Source organism: Mustela nivalis, assembly GCF_964662115.1.
Source record: "Mustela nivalis genome assembly, chromosome: 1".
NCBI lineage: Eukaryota > Metazoa > Chordata > Mammalia > Carnivora > Mustelidae > Mustela > Mustela nivalis.
Genome location: NC_139020.1, coordinates 12,875,369 through 12,892,767, shown reverse-complemented (window position 1 = coordinate 12,892,767; position 17,399 = coordinate 12,875,369). Strand labels below are relative to the sequence as shown.

The 17,399-nt window shown below is 44.8% G+C and overlaps 1 protein-coding gene across 10 annotated transcripts in view; it reads right to left on the bottom strand.

Annotated features, from left to right (window-relative positions):
* Positions 1 to 17,399, bottom strand: part of TIAM1 (TIAM Rac1 associated GEF 1) — a 382,148-nt gene that overhangs the window by 134,690 nt on the left and 230,059 nt on the right. For all 10 annotated transcript variants that reach the window (XM_082723635.1, XM_082723632.1, XM_082723631.1 and 7 more), the window contains one exon: positions 8,231 to 8,408. The gene's annotated coding sequence lies outside the window, so the exon portion shown is untranslated. The remainder of the gene's footprint in view (positions 1 to 8,230; positions 8,409 to 17,399) is intronic.

Here is a 17,399-nt window from a genome sequence, read left to right as displayed (position 1 = left end):
TTTCATGTTCCAGTGAGTTCGGAGGTAACTCACACAGGCACCAGATGTTACACTTTTCCCATACTGGAATATTCCCCACCAGGTCACACATCATGTGATTCTCAGAGGGAACTTTCCAAGCAGGAGAATCTCCTTTTTCCTGGCAGCAAGTATATTTCAAAGCAGTTAATAAGCTCCTGCCTCTCTGGCTGGCGTCTTTAAGGAGCAAAGAAAAAAAAAAAAACAACAATAACAATTCAACTCACTAGAGGGGAAAGAAAAACATCCACTGTCCATACACGAGCATTTGTGATCTATATCCTGAAGAATATGGTGTGCTACATTTTGAAAGTCAAATAAATAAGAAAGCGTTTCTTTTTTTTTTTTTTTTTAAGATTTATTTATTTTAGAGAAAGAGAGCACACGTGTGAGTATGAGGGGCAGAGGAGAGGGTGGGAGGGGGGGAGAGAGAGAAAAAAAGAGAGAGAGAGCGAGCGCCCAACGCGGGGCTCGATCTCACAACCCTGAGATCAAGACCTGAACCAAAAACCAAGAGTCAAACGCGTAACCGAAGGCGCCACATAGATGCTCCAACACAGAAGCATTTTTTTTTTAAGATTTTATTTATTTATTTGACACACAGAGATCACAAGCAGACAGAGAGACAGACAGAGAGAGGAAGGGAGCAGGTTCCCTGCTAAGCGGAGAGCCCGATATGGGACTTGATCCCAGGACCCTGAGATCATGACCTGAGGCAAAGGCAAAGGCAGAGGCTTTAACCCACTGAGCCATCCAGGCAGCCCCACATAAGCATTTTAATACCTAAAGGCCGCGGCCAATTCCTTAGAGTTCTTGATCTTTTAAAGTACATGTGAAGACACTTGAATGTGTCTATGTATCCGTATGTTTTGCCAATAAATAATAAAAAGCTTAGAACGAGTGTCAGCCATGGTTCCACTTTAAGAGTCAACAGGTTTAGGGGCGCCTGGGTGGCTCAGTGGGATAAAGCCTCTGCTCTGGGATTGAGCCCCACATCGGGCTCTCTGTTCAGCGGGGAGCCTGCTTCCCCCTCTCTCTCTGCCTGCCTCTCTGCCTACTTGTGATCTCTGTCTGTCAAATGAATAAATAAAATCTTTAAAAAAAAATCAACAGGTTCAAGTTTAAAAGAAGGAAAAGAATGATGGTGCCAGAACTGCGTGTAAGACAAGCAAAACTGTCTCCTCACACCCACAAGGAGGACCCTTCTCTATTCTACGTATCAAAAGCCTGCAAATATAAATTGACAGGCATATTCCCAACAACACATTTTTTGGTGAGGCTCGTTTCTGCCAACAGAAAAGCAATCAAGTTAAAAGCCTCAGGAGAGGTTTCCTAAAGGAAATGGCCCCAACCTTCAAGAATTACAGCACCTAATGCATCACTCCGACGGGCCTGTTATATTAATAGCATTTTTAGTAGCAGGATTCTTTCCAGCCGGCCAAGGTAGGAAAGAAGCCATTTTTATCTTCAGAACTAGAATTTAGAGATGAATGAATGCCAAATCTCCTAAATCCTACCAAGAGAAATTCTCAGGGGGTCACCTAAACAGAGTCGGCAGGAAGTCTGAAGCAAGTCAAGAAAAATCAGTTGCTGGGGACCTGCTGAAATAGCCCTTAATTTGAAAACTTTTCCTGAAAGGTTGGTGAGAACCACAAGGGCTCATGTGGCGTTGGTGGGGGGACGCAGAAGTTAACAGAAGCATGAAAAATTAAAATTGCTCGTGGATGGGGCGCCTGGGTGGCTCAGTGGGATAAAGCCTCTGCCTTTGGCTCCGGACATGATTCCAGGGTCCTGGGATCGAGCCCCGCATTGGGCTCTCTGCTCAGCGGGGAGTCTGCTTCCTCCTCTCTCTCTCTGCCTGCCTCTCTGCCTACTTGTGATCTCTGTCTGTCAAATAAATAAATAAAATCTTTTAAAAAATAAAAATAAATAAATAAAATTGCTCGTGGCATTCAACTGACACAATGTCCTCTTTCTGGGACAACCTCTGCCCCACGGGAATATTGTGCCCCTCCAGAACATGGGCGAACTGGAAGTTCTAATCCTCTGCCTGTACAAAAAGGTAAAATGCTAGCTTTTACCCAGTTTGTAATTTACATCCACACCCGGTCAGTCCCTGTGAGTCAGGAAGGAACTTCAGGGTAGAAAGCAGCTTTCAGTTCCTCAGTAGCCTCTACGGAGGCTAGCAGTGCTCAACTGCAGACAGGAGATAGTCAGCAGTCATGTATTTTAGGAACAAAGCAGAAGGTGAGTGATCAGTAGTACCTCACCAACGCGATCATCACACTGTCGCGAGGTGAGAAAACAGAGATCAAGGTCAGACTGAAATGCAAAAACCAGGACAGAAATGAAAAAGAAGAAAAAAAAAAAAAGAAATTACAAAGAATAGCATCAAAATAAGAGTACTCAGCCTCTAGCCGGAAACTGTCTCCAGTTTTAAACTCATTAAAACTATCACTTCCTGATGCAGCATGATAGTGGTTCCAAATAAGTTGCATTTTCAGGGAACACTCAGCAGGAGGGGGATTAGGCAAGAGGTATTGAGCAAAATTTTATCACAAGAACAACCCTCAGTATTTAGACCTCAAATCTGGCTTCTCATACTTTCTTTTCAAAGGTCTAAGTTCTGGCTACCTGAGCCAGGTAGGGCCCTGAGTCTGCCCCAGGGCCTTTGCCCATGCTCTTCTTTCTGCCTGCAACCATCCTTCACTACCTCACTCACATTCCAGTTGGTTCTGACTTTGACTCAAATACTGTCTTCTCAGGGTGACCTTCCCTGACCTCTATCCAAAATGACAGCCCCCCCACCAACAGAGCTCAATCCTTACCCCTCTTCTTTTCTTTTCCTCCTTAGCCTTTATCACAACCATAACACAAAATATATTTCACTTACTTAACTTTTTTATTCTCTGTCCTTCCCCACCAGAACATAAGCTTCAGGAGGGCTAAAAGTTCTGCTTGTCTTATTTACTGCTGTATCCTCAGTGCCTAGAACACCGCCTGGCCTAAAAGGTAAAAGGTGCTCGGCGGCAGAACACTGAACGAGTGAATGACAAACTAAACTTTAACCTAGAATGTAGAAATTCATACAACCACAATAAAAAGGAGGTGAGAATGGAGTCACGACACAAATTAGGAACAAGACCACAGTGTGGACTAGAGAAAACCACAGCATCAGACTTAACTATGCTAGCCCCTTCTATCAGATGTCTCGAGGACACAGCGGTCATTAATGTGCCCGTCACTCGGGCTCCCTTCCACCTGAAGGTCCCTCATCCCAGACCACTCGCCCCTGCTCCACTCTGCTCCCCAACCCCAATTACCTGGCCAAAGATTGAAGGCCTTGCTTTTGCCTCATTTCACTTCTTGCCCTCAATTCTTCCCTGCCTCCTCTCTTGAGAGTTGTCCCTACAGAATTCAGAGTTCAGAGCGTACCCCTCCCCATTGTCTAGGTGGACAGTGCAGATGTACTCGGCCTCAGAGACCTAGACAAAATGGAGGCAAGGAAGACATGGTGGCATGGTGGCATGCTGAGTAGGAGGTCACCTGCCAATGGTGTGGGGTCAGAAAATCTAGAGTCTTGGGGCCAGAACTCAAGGACACTAGAGGCAGTGTGGCTTTTTCTACCACCATGACCTTTCTCTTAAAGCAATGAGTTAAACTTTTCAGGTATTCCTAGTACATTCCTTGAAATCCACCAAGTTAAATACTCAGTGAGTAAGTGAAAAAGTATCTTAAGGAAACTGATCAATAAGAACAGCCATTAGGTTGTACATTATCTGTACAATGTCTTGTGAATCTCTAATTATTTCAAAATTTAAAAAGCAAAGCCTTAAATACTTGAAATAGTCTGGTTAAACGGAAATTCTCTTTAAAAGTGAGAATTTTTCAGGGCCGCCTGGGTGGCTCAGGCAGTTCAGTGTCCAACTCTTGATTCTGAATCAGGCCGTGATCTCAGGGTGGTGAGACTGAGCTCGCGTTGAGTTCCTTACTGGGCATGAAGCCTGCTTAAGATTCTCTCTCTCTCTCTCCTTCTGCACCCCTCTCCACTCACTCACTTGCTCTCTCTTTCAAAAAAATAAAAGTGAGAGTTCTTCAAAATGAGACATTTTAAAATCTGCTTTTATAGCTGAAAGCCATCTAAAACTTTCTAATATAGTCTCAACAAATCAGGCAATAAAAAATAAGCGTGCTATCAGGGCACCTGGGTGGCTCAGTTGGCTAAGCATCCAACTCTTGATTTCAGCTCAGGTCATGATCTCCGGGTGGTGGATCGAGCCCCACATCAGGCTCCCGGCTCTACAGGGAGTCTGTTGGGAGATTCTCTCTCCGCCTCTTCCTCTGCCCCTCCCCCTAGTCTCCCTCTAATACATAAATAAATCTTTAAAAAAAATACATATGCATTGAGCATCACTTAGCGTCTCTATCAGGAAACACAAAGTAAGCACAGACCAGTGGTCCAAAGGAAGGTTCAACAGAGAGGTAGAGCTGATTAACTGGGGCGGCGCTTCTGTCTCCGTAAAGTAAGGAACAAAACGGAACTCGGCACTAGGACTGATCTTTCTCTGACTGATAAAAGACTGAAGAACTTGGGGCCGAAGAAAATGGCAACTGCCCAAAGATTCCAAAGTGCAAGCCCAAGCATGCTGTGTGGGGAAGTCAAAACCGGAAGAAGCTGCTCATGCAAGAGTGAGTTTCCCGGTTCCTCTCTCCCAGTCTTATGCGGAAGTACACTTCTGACACAGGTGAGCAAAAATTCCCAAGATGCACCCCATTGTTCTGGCCAAAGAACCAAGAAGAGTGGCCCCTGCCAACCAAGGAATGAGGGGGGTCACAGAGGAAAGAGAGCTGGAGAAGCCAATCCACCAGAGCTGGGTACAAATCCATACAAGTCCCGGGCTCACCCGCCTCAGATGCCCAATCTCAGACCGACCCAAGCAAGACCGTAAAGGCCCTGGGAGCTGAGTTACTACATAAAACCACTGCCCACCTCCCAGACTGCCAAGCAAGTGGCCTATGTGTAGGACCTGGCTGGGACAACTGCCTACTAAAGCAGCAAAAAAGGAAAACCATTGTTTTCCAGATGATTTTAACAGGAACTCAAGTCTCCCAATATGACACTTAAAATGTCCACAATGTGTTCCAAAGAACCCAGAAATTCTAACCAGCTCTCCAGGGAAAAGGCAATCCATAGACGTCGATCCTAAAGTGACCAGATGTTGGAGTAGCAAAGACTTCTAAATAATTCAATCACATGATTGAAACTGCAGGCCAATATATTCTGGGACTCACATGCTAGGAAATGTACACAGAACACACCCAAATTCATCAATGAAGTGGGAAAAAAAATTCTTCAATATTAAAATTTTTTTCTCTGTGTTCCCCAGGTGGCTCAGCTGGTTAAGCATCTGACTTTTGATTTTGGCTCAGGTCATGGTCTCAAGGTCATGAGAAAGACCCCATGTCCAGTTCTGCACTGGACATGGAGCCTGCTTAAGATTCTCTCTCTCTTCTCTCTACCTCTGCCCCTTTCCTGCCGCACACAAGTGCACTCTCTCTAAAAAAAAAAATAAGTAAAATGTTTTACTTTAGAAATTCCCTCTCCAAAAACTAAAATAAAATAAAGCCACTACTCTAACTATGCTCCCCGAGTAAAGGTAAGCACTCTTGAAATAAATGAAAAGCTTAACTGTTCACAATGTCTATATAAAATCATTATGAACATCAATGATTATACAGGAGTAGAGAAACAGAACACAAATAAAAAAGAAAGGTAAGACCTGGACGACCCAACACAAATCATGCAAACTGTGTCTCTCATCACACTGTTACGTTTTCTCTGTATTACATGAGAAAACTTTCTAGTTCATAGAAAACCGCCCCATGGCCAAGGTCTCTGGGCAGAGAGGAACAAACAAAAATACTCCTGTAACTTCAGACTGTTCAGAGGGAAAACAGCGACAGAAAGAAGAAGATACAAAGGAACTAGAAATAACCTCATCACCTTGAGAACTAAGGAGCCTATAATATTTTTTATGGTCCGGAAGTTGGATTTCCTCGATGAGACCAGCAGTTCAAGCAGTCCCCAAACAGAGACAAGAGTGACACACGCTTTCCCTAGTCTTCCCATTCTTTGTGATCCAAGCCCAGCCTTGTGGGTCAGCCTGCTAAGGCTTGCCCTGTTCAGAAGTACATAATCAAAAAAGATCATTCTACTGTAGGACCAAACATCCGTGGAGCAAAACTCTTCTTACTCTCAGAAGTAAAAACTTCTATTTGAGGCATGGCTGGGTGGCTCAGTGGTTAAGCATCTGCCTTTGGCTGTCATGATCTCGGGGTCCTGGGATGGAGTCCCACATCAGGCTCGTTGCTCACCGAGGAGCCTGCTTCTCCCCCTGCCTGCTCTGCCTGCCAGTCCCCCTGCTTGTGCTCGCTCTCTCTCTGACAAATAAATAAAATCTCAAAAAACAAAAAAATAAAAAACAACACTTCTATTTGAGTGCACAACCAAGAAAATGGTTTTGAGCAGGTTAAAATTTTAAGAATATTAATAATATGTTCACTTTCTCTCTCTCTCTCTCTCTCTCTCTCACACACACACACACACACACACACATGCACACACACGCACTAGACCTGTATAATAATTTTAAAAGCAATCATTCTGGATAGAGTGATTGTGGGTAATTTCAATTTTTCAAAACTTACACTTTTGGCGGGGGGGGGGGGTATTTTCTAAAGTTTCTGCACTGAACCTGTAATTGATTTTAAGGAAAGGCAAATAAATAAAACATGTTAACATGCTTTAAGTCCCTGAGTTTTTTGGATAATTGAAGAGAGTGAGGATGTGGGCACTGGGCTGACAGCTACAACATACAACACCAAACCCAAACTCGTAACAGATGGCTGGGAAAAATTACCTAAGGTAAAGAAAATACTATCTAGCTTGGATTTAATCATGCTTTCTCAACAGCACTTTGCTTGACCTCCTTACATGGCGTCTGCTGCATGATTATTTGCACAGTGACACACTTGTCTTGCTTCGTATGGACCCCCTTCCCACCTTATTATAATGGTCTAGTGGCAGGGACCCTGCCATACCCACCCCTGTCTTGGTCACCTAAATACATAGATCTCCTCAGCGGGAGTGTTCCCCATGCAGACTCCCTTAAAACAAGGGCTCTTCAAATACATCAAACATCAGAGCTCATTAGTGGGCCCAAAATGACCCAATTCATATCACATTCAAGACAAAAGTGAACTCCCAAAGCAAGGTTCCTCAGTCACTGGTGAGGACCTTGCAAAATCCAAGCATAAGGCATTTAATGATGCACAGAAATTGTAATTATTAATAATGTGATTTTTCACTCCCCTGAGGTATTTAAAAACTTATTAAAATAAACATAATGATCGCCCTTCTATGACTTGAAAACAGACCTCCAAATTTGCAGGAGAAAGGATGAAATGTATTTATTTCAAAGTTAAATTTGAAGCGAAAATCACAAGACAACAGATTGCAAATTTAAAATTAGCTTCTAGTGGGAGGTCTTGGTTTCAAGCCTGTTTTTTCTCTACTGGAGGCTGAGCCTGAAGACAGGGGTGGGGTAGGGGGTGGGGGGGGAGCTAAGATTAAACTGAGACAAAGTTCTGAAAGTTTTTACTAAATCTTTACAAACCCATGAGAAGTGTTTTGCCAAGTCACACGCAAACACCCCTAACACAAGAGACTAAACAGGAAAGTTTTGCAACAAATAAAAGATGATCTTTGATTTAGAAAGATTATTATTTTGACTGTATTTATTTTGCTTTTTAGAGATCACCCAAACCAGAAACAAAATATATCATTGTTTTGAAGTTCAGATTTGCAGCTAGGTTAGTCTTTTTCAAAATAATCCAATAAAAAGATGGCAAAGCTCAGGGATAAATTTAAAAGATCCTGAGGGCAATTCACAGGGGAGAGAAAAGATCTCATAGGTACCGGCTTCTTCTTTTCTTTTCTTTTCTTTTTTTTAAGTTTGAATGCTAATGCTTTTGAATTCTTAGCTGGGTGTAACGCTAATCCAAAGAAGTGGTTCCAAATTCTTTTTCCCACGAGCTACATGCAACCCAACAATTCCAATTACACTAAAACATATCAGTCCCACCACTTTGGAAGTGTTTCCATTGATTCATGCGGATGTATATGGGCTCAAAACGACTCATACAAACCTACCTTACAAGGCAACAGTGGTTCCCAGCCCAACTTGCCCCAAGAGCACTGTGGCATTTAGATACTGAGATGGGAAATGGCGTCAGGATGAACAGCGGCAGGGACTGGGGAAAGGGTCAGCACCTGCCCCTCGGGGAGGCCATCATCGTCTCCTGTGAGTGTCTGAGGATGTGCCGAAAACCTGCAAAGGACGGAAAAGAGAAAGGAAGTGGTCAGCCAGAACACAGAACACGGGCCTTTTCCAAGGAGCCCATTCTCCTTAATTCTCTGACATCCATTCTGTGTGTGATACCAAGCCCCAAATCTAACAGCACAATCTTCAGCTCCAGGTAGAGAGTGCAGACATAATCAGATCCCTAAATAAATACAAGCATAGCCCTATTTACGGTAAGAACCAGTCCTACAGACCAAATTATCATTTCCCCCTATTTCTATGGAGAAAAGTAGCAGCTAACAGAAACGGGTTGCTGTGGAATGTTTCCCATGGCTCCCTCTTCATCTTCAAAAGGTCTCAACGAACAGAGATAATCAATAAAAGGAAACAAGGGAGTCTTGGTTATTATCCAAACAGCTACATTTATGACGAAAGTTGAAGAAAACGTCAAAAGACGGTGAAACAAAACAAAAAAAAACGCAAAACACACTGAGTTCATCGCATACACGTTCACAGCTGGTCAGACATCAAATTCAGAGGCAAGTTGTGAAGAATATGTACAGAAAAGAACTTAGTGAGATACCTAAACTGCTTTTTAGCACAGAAGATACATGGACAAGGACGGCTCCAGGAACAAGCAGTGTTTAAAAAAAAAAAAAAAAAAAGATTAAAAAAAATTATATCAGGGGCGACTGGGTGGCTCAGTGGGTTAAGCCGCTACCTTCGGCTCAGGTCATGATCTCAGGATCCTGGGATCGAGTCCCGCGTCAGGCTCTCTGCTCGGCAGGGAGCCTGCTTCCCTCTCTCTCTCTCACTCTACCTGCCTCTGTCTACTTGTGATCTCTCTCTGTCAAATAAATAAATAAATAAAATCTTTTTAAAAAATGATATAAAAATGGTATTTTTTTAAAGGGGGGAAAAAAGCCTGCATTCTGAGATGAAACTGCAAATACTAAGGAAGAAAGACAGACTGGGGGTCCTGTAGGGAGGGGGTACTGCACCTTATCACCCTCCTCCTGAACATCCCTCTGTGGGGCTGCCCACTGCCGCCACCCACTGCTGCTGGTTCCAGCAAGGTGTGAGCCCAGGGTGCCCAACGCTTTGAGCAGGAACCCAGAGAAAACTGCCTACTTTGTGGAAGGCAGCCCCACAGAAGCAGTCAATAAATAAATGCACACATCCACAGAGAACAGAACAATCAGAGAAGTTGCGATTCTTCCTTATCTCAGAAAACGTACTATTTAACCTGAAGTGGGTGACTCACGCCTTGCAAGGAAGGGAGCCCGCGTCCTCAGCCATACCCCATTATTACCCTACAATACGTGCCCTTTCCATAATTCCCCCATTGCTAGCTTGTTCTCTCTCTTTTCCTAGGCATCCTCCTGAAGCTGTTCTCTGCGAATTTTCAAATTTTCAAAGCAGTTCCTGAATTGCCTAGGAACTGGCAGAAATTAATAAGCAACAGCCCATTTATATTGAAATGGACTCATTACGGTGCCAGCTGCCAATAATTTGCAAGGCTGGATTCTTGCTGGCAAATGGGGGCCCGCGGGCAGCTGCCCTTCCACCTGCTCCCCAGAAGCTGATAATGCATTTTCTTATACTTTAAAAGAAGGACATATTCTACCTTCCAGAACTATCATTTTTCTCCATCTTCAGCCTTCTAATTCCTGAGCAGAAGAACGATATGGGGAAGAGGATGAGAGCTACAGGGCATTTTTTTTTTTAAATAAAACACTGCAGGAAAACAAAATTGAGTTGGTAGAATTTTTGTTTGATATGGGTGGGGGAAAAAAAAATGTTCCCTGTGACCCCAGCAGTGGAATTGACCTGTGACGTGGATGAATGAAGAGGCTCATGGATTTTTGCAATCTGCAGACAGGCTGCAAGTGCAACGTGCCAAGCAGTACTCGTTTTGCCCGGAGTGGTTGACTCCACCATGGCTCCTGAGAATGATTAGCAGACTCTGAGTTTTCTTCCAGAACTGCAAAGAATTCAGGTTCAATGGAAGGCAGCTATGCACCAAGTTCATGGCTGGGGGTTGGAGCCTCAGTCTTAATACTTGCATGAGGTCAAATCTTGGCCTCCCCACTCACTTGGGTGATCTGGGGGCAAACTCTCCATATCGCCCCTCTGCCACAGAACAGCTCCTAAACCACTGGGTTACCATGAGCACTCAAGACCTTCTGTGTTACATGACTAGCTTCGCGCCTACCACGCCGTCAGTTTGCAATAAACGTTAGCTACGATTCCACCATTACTGGGCATTTGTAAACTGTAAGAAGTTACACCATAGGAGACCACTGTTCCTGGGACTTCCTACAAACAGGGTGCCTAACTCAATGAAAGTGGGTCCGTGTTATAAGTGGGATGACACGAGTCACCTTAAATTTGTTGCGGGGCAACAAGGGAGTTGACTCACACAGCTGGAAGGTCGGATCTAGCCAACTCGTCATGGCACACAACACCCGTGTGATGCAATCCGGCAACAGCAGCGGCCTGCTTATGTTACACTCACTGACTGCACCGTGTTTTCCAGTCTCATTCTGATTCACCGTCAACTCCTACAGCCCATCTCTGGGTCAGGTGTCAAGCAGTTTTCACAGGGAAATGTGAGGGCTGGAAGTGGGGGAAGGAATTTCCAAAACTCATCTCTGGCTTCATAAACTTGACAAAATGGACAAGGTGGAGGGGTTCCACGGCCCCAACCTTCCAGTCTGAGGTGAGCTGACAATGTGACAGATGTCAGAAATACTGTGTCCACGACAGTGGACCCATAGCTTTTCCTAAAAAAATCTCCCAAACCAGAACTTTCTTTTTCACCTTCAAAAAACACACCTAAGGAACATCCTGTCGTTTTTAAGTCCTTGCAAGTTCCAGAGACCAAAGTATATAGAAACAGGGACACTGTACATGCCCTCAAAATACCCAGGCTCGTGCAGCAAGCTCTCGTACTCATGTGACCCTGGGCAAGTATAATCAACGGAAAAATGAGGATGTAAGATTATCAACCTGACATACCTACCGAGAAAGACTGTTAAAAGACAGAAAATCAACACTAACCATTACACAAACTATAAAATGCTACCTAAGTATGTTAACTCTTAACTCTGTTCATTATGAATTCACTGCCCAAAACTGTTCCACAGTTAGTGACATAATGAGAATTAGTGAAATAATGAAATAATGAGAATAAGTTTCCCCTTACCATGAACCTTAAAAATTGAGTAGCAGAGGGAAGGGGGTTATAGAGGTCTTGGACCAAAATCCTGAACAAGTCAGAATCCTGAATGCTTATTTTAAAAGTAATAAGCACCAAAAAAAATTTAGTTTTCACTATTCATACTTAAGTCTAAAAATCTGTATTGGATGGATGGATCAGTCTAGGGTACTGAAAAATTTTACATGATTCAAAAATTAAAGAAAATTCACTGGTCATCTTTTTTACATTTTTTTTAAACTATTTATTCAACAAAGGACTCAGTAGTGAGGGACTTTCAAATATATCCAATCTAGGGGCACCTGGGTAGATCAGCCACCTGAGTGTCCGACTCTTGGTTTTAGCTCACGTCATAATCTCAGGGTCATGAGATTAAGCTCCACATCAGGCTCCATGCTCCCTCCCTCTCTCTCTGCCCCTCCCCCTGCTCGTGCGTGCATACTCTTTCACTCTAAAATAAATAAAATCTTAAAAAAAAAAAAAAAAAAGAAGATACATAATCTAAAATAGAAGAAATTACTAACCCCCCAAAACCCAAAAGAAACCCAAAGGATAGAGGGAATAAGGGTAACCATCATACCCTATCAAGCTATGCAGCCAGTTCTATTTATAGTAAGCTTTATAACAGCCAACTCAAACTGAGAAAACATGGCAGTTGTAAAATTCACAATTCCTAATCAAATGGTCAGAAGAAGGATGAATGTTCTTGGTACCAAGACCGAACAGAAATTTCCACAGTGGTTCTCCGAGGTCACTGTGATGATAAGCAATGCTCTGGGCCATCTCCTTCCACATGGGCTCAGTGACACACTTCACAGCAATGTGTCTTCTTGAGGAATGATTAAAAAAGAAAACCATAACTCGGTAACAGAAGTTCTGAAGAAGTAGAATACTGCTTAAGAGTAGAGAGGCTGCATAACCCTCCAGGAAATTGTCCTTAATCCCTGTTTGCTCTCCGGAGTCCTGAGGGGTTGGAAACGTAGGGTTGGGTCATGCGACAGGATGGCCACCCTCATTTGGCATGAGGTGAGGGATCCATCAGGAGAGAGCTTGTCCACTCTACCCCAGTGAAGATGTGCCACACCTTCCCTCCCAGGAGAACCATGTGAGGACTCAAGACAGGAGCAAGATTTTTAGCACAGATGGACAGGTGATGACGGGGGCTCCAAAGACCTACTCCCTAGAGCGTGGATGACGTGGCTTTGACCCAACGGTGTTTTTGCGACAGGTAAAAACAGACACCCTTATCAGTTGAACAAAATCCCTGAAAGTTCCCATATCCCAACACCACACTAGTTTTGAGCAATGCTGTTTCCTAGTACATCCAAGTGTATCCCAAGGTAACTGAGGAAACATGTTCATAGAACCAGTATTTTCAAGCCAGCTATAAGTCAAGAAAGCTCTACTAAAATAATAACTTTAATTTTAGAACAGTGAATCTTTGGCAATACTTAACCAACAGGTTCAGCAGGGACAGACATTACCATATTTCATAGGAGTAAAGTCAGTGTGTTTCAAAGTGAAGTAACACGTTCTACCCCAACTCAGCGCGATCTACCATTTATGGAATGCTTACTATCTGTCTGGCAGGGTGTCAGTGGCTTGAGGCCAAAATACTCTTCTAAGTTTCCCTCGGTTCTTGGTGTTTGTCGTCTTGCAGCTACGGTTGGACACTGGCAATGGCCAATGCATCCAACTCCAACATTGCATCACTCGCTACGGAACTCCCTCCCAGCTTCGTCCAAGAAAGTCTGGAGACTGCCAGTCCCAGAGGGCTGTGTTCCACAGCTGGCCATCCAATCTCCCAAACGCCCCCACGGACTGGCCCAACAAGGGCCCAAACGAGGCCCAACTGACCAAAGTGGATTTAACAGCTTCTCCAGAATTGACCACGAGAGCCACATGATTTCTCAAGAATCTAAGTAGTATCATTCCCACTAAGAAATGGCGAAGCTACCAAACATTGAGAATTCCACCCAACATCCAAGAGGAGTGACCATGTGCTGTGAGAGCCCACTCAGCTCCAGGTTCCCAGATCCCAAAATTCTCAACTTCAAGTTTGAGTCATGTCAGAAAAGCACAGCCATGTCACTACAAGAGAGAATTAAATAGCTGATCCCCAAGGATTATGGTAGAGGAGCAGACCACAGTTAACGGCTAATGCTGAAATCTGTCCTTCAGCATTCCGCCATGCTGGGCCTTAACTTACCAGGTGTTCCAGTGAGGGAACTAGGTGTCCGTGAGAGGACAGTGGGAGAGGACAGTACTCCATTCAAAGTGCTTCCACACCCCCTGTGAGACCCACCAGAGTGTACAATCCTTAAACTGCACACCAAAATTATCTTTTCCAAAACACATCAATCGCCTTAGTTAGATTTCCAACAACATCTTTTCCAAATTCCTGCCATCCAGGTTCCTCTCCCTGGGCAGACCTGCCTCCTGCTCCCACACAGCTGTATAGAAGCCTCCCCAGGGACAGGAAGAAGCCCCAGATCCCAAAACTACTGGGACAATGGGTGTGGGTTAGGGCAGCTCCTCTTTCACTGTCAAAGACGACAGCTCCAGAGGGGGACTTTGGTTCTAGTTTTTTCTGGCTTTCCACGCCTGCTGTTTATAACCAGGAGACCGACTGAAGGGTGGGCCTCCATTCTGAAGGACACAGTTGACCAGAAGGGCATTCTAAGAGTAGGGACTTTTCGGACTCAACCGCCGCTGGCTGACTCTACCACCTTCCCCAGGCCCTCCCAGGTGACCCAGTGTTGTGAAAGGGTAACCTGCCATTCCCCTGCTGATCTCCAACCCCTAAAACCTGGCCTCTCCCTTCCCCTGTTCTCTCACTGAGCAGCCCAGAGGGAAGTCTTTCGGTCCGAAATGTAATCGAGCTGTCAAGGGGTCCTCCTTCTTCATCAGGAAGCGGAGCAAGATGTGGTCGCCCTGGCGATTTGGTCCCATTTGACACCATCCAGGCACAGCAGCTCTGTGACCTGAGCCGCCTCCCCCACACTGCATGGGAGGGCCACTCTGTGAGTCAGGGAAGAGCTCCCTGGGGTGAGGCCACGCACCCCAGCAGCCGTGCGGCAGCAACTACGCCTGCCAGCAACAGGGCTTGGGACTGCCTTCGACACAGAGGGGAGAGAAAATACCACAAAAGCCCCTGTGGAGAAGTTACCATGCTGGGAAACCCCAAATCCGCACTGTTGGTCCCTCACGCTCAAGCCTAAAGGGCCCATCAGAAAGAATTGTGTCCCCAGCTGGTAGCCATTCCTGCTGCTGGTGGCATCTGTGTTGGCGGAAGCCATGCCTGAGATGGCAAAATCCTCCCAGAGGAAATGGCTAAAGAGGTTTCAGTAAACCAGATACTAAAGACGGAGAGGAAGGAAGAGAAACTAAAAATATTAAGAATGTATACGTGTACGTATTAGATTAACAATGTAACTTAGTGACCAAAAGTCAATGAGCGAGTATGAGGGCAGGAAACACAGCTGCCTTACGGAACAAGGGACACTTAACGGGTCCTGTGCAATGCCACTGGGAAGGGGACATCAGGAATACTGATCCTGTTACTTGTTTAGGTGGTAACAGGTAAGGCTAAGGAAAACATTTCAGCGCAGCGAAGAATCTTCCACTTCAATGTCAAGGAAGATAATTTGTGACAAATTTTTAAAGGCATTCTTCCTAAGGGTTTTCAAAATGGGGTTGATTCTTTACTAAGTCCCCATCCTCTAAAAAGGAAGAAACCGGGGGCCCCTAGCCACCCCTAGGTGGCTCAGTCGGTTAAGTGTCTGACCCTTGGTTTCAGTTCAGGTCATGATCTCAGGGTCCTGGGATCGAGCCCCGCGAAGGGCTCCACATTCAGCGGGAGCCTGCTTCTTTCCCTCCTTCCCTCTCCCCTACCCCTCCCTACTTGACCTCTCAATTGAATAGGCAAATAAAATCTTTTTTAAAAAATAAGTAAATAAAAATAAAAAGGAAGAAACTAGGGCTCATTCATCAGACAAGACTAACAGGACAAGGTTCCACATGGCTTGCATCTCAAGGTAGTCCCAGGCTACTCAGCGTGAAATGCTCTTCTACTCTCTCGTTTTAAAGTTTAAAAAAAAAAAAAACAAAAAAACAACCCCACATTTTAAATGACCTCAATTTTTTATCTGCACATCACCTCCAACTCTTTGGCAGTTATAAAACTAAGACTACACAAGCTCCGGCAGATAAAACACAGTTCCTTATTTCACTGATTCTAAGAAATTCTAAAATTCTAAGAAAAACACATTTGTCCCTTTGAACATCTCTGAAATTCACTGTGCCTTACGGTCGCTATGGTGTGGTGTGGTTTCACAGGCGCCATTTTCTTTCTTAGAGGTACACAAAACAGTGGTGTGCCTCACAACAGACAGCATCTTATGAAATAGAGCATATAAAAGTAGATCTTAAATAGTTACGCTTACGGCTATCTAAAAACTTGTGAACGGTCTGTAGAAGAGCCTTCACCATTTTGCTGACTGCGACTAACCGCTAACTCAACCAATATTATTGAGCACCTACCGTATGCCCAGGATATGGGAAGAGACCATGTTCCTTATGATGCCCCAAATCTCAGTAAACAATGGTCACCTCTCCACTCAGCTGTCAAGGCTCACCTGGTCTTGTTAATAGTGAATGATAAGAAGAAACAGGCTAATTTGGCCAGAAGAAGCTGTCATTCGAGCCTGGTCCTGATGGGCTAATGGGATTTGGTTTAGCTTGTGAGGATGGGAGGAAATAAACAGGGAAAGGAAGGAGTGGGGGGGGGGGGGAAAGGGGGGGAGGGGGGCAGAACTTTCCAGAAAAAGAGCAAAGGGCTGTTCGCTAAAAGCATCAGTCCAGTGTTGCACAAACGCAGATGCACAGAAGGGAGCTGGAGGTGATAAGGCTTCACAGATGGGCTTTGGCGGGGGACACTACACAAAGCAATCAGACCTTCTGTGTACTGGAGTCTGTGATGGGATCTTATCAGCAGAGGTACGCCATGCAACACTTGTCCCCAGCCCACCCTGGCTAGCACGGAAGAGAAGGCGGAGGCTTGTGGCAAAGGGTCAATCAGCCAGTGGCTGGCTGGAGATAAGGTGGCTTAAACCGGGACAACGAGAGCCTTGAGGTGAGGAAGATGGCAGGCTGAAGTCACCGGGACTCAGTGGCCACACACTGATCCATCAAAAATGGGGAGCGCAGGAAAAAAAAAGAAGGGAGAGATGCTTCTGAAGTTTCTAGTTTGGTAACTGACAAAGAAGGTTGGCAGTAACACCTTCCACCATGAGGTCAAACAGAGCACCCGATTCTGAAGTTTTGCCTTTGAGAGGGAGGAATGCACCGTGATCATACTAGAAATATGGCGTCCCTTCCGTGCAGACACAGAGCAACAGGGCTGGAACACATGAGCACGACACCGGAAGGAAGGAAGGAAGGAAGAGGGGAGGGGCTAGGAAGCCGGTGGGAAGGAGGGAAAGAGAGGTAGAGACCCTGCCAAACAGCCTAGATCAGGAAGGATTTATGGAGACACAGATAGGGGCCAATTCCACTGTATAATCGAAGAGCTTTAAACATACCCCCCCCACACACACACACTCTCACACACACAACCTCTGATGACCCGTGAGAGGCCAAAAGTTTAAACCATTATCTCAAGTACGCCTTCTATGGACTCAGCCAATGGCTATAATAATAAATGGATCAAACAGCATCAGTAACACAAAAATAAAATGCTGCCTCGGGCTCTGTGCCATGAAGCTAAAATGTAAATCAGATTGGAGTTCAGCCCCCAG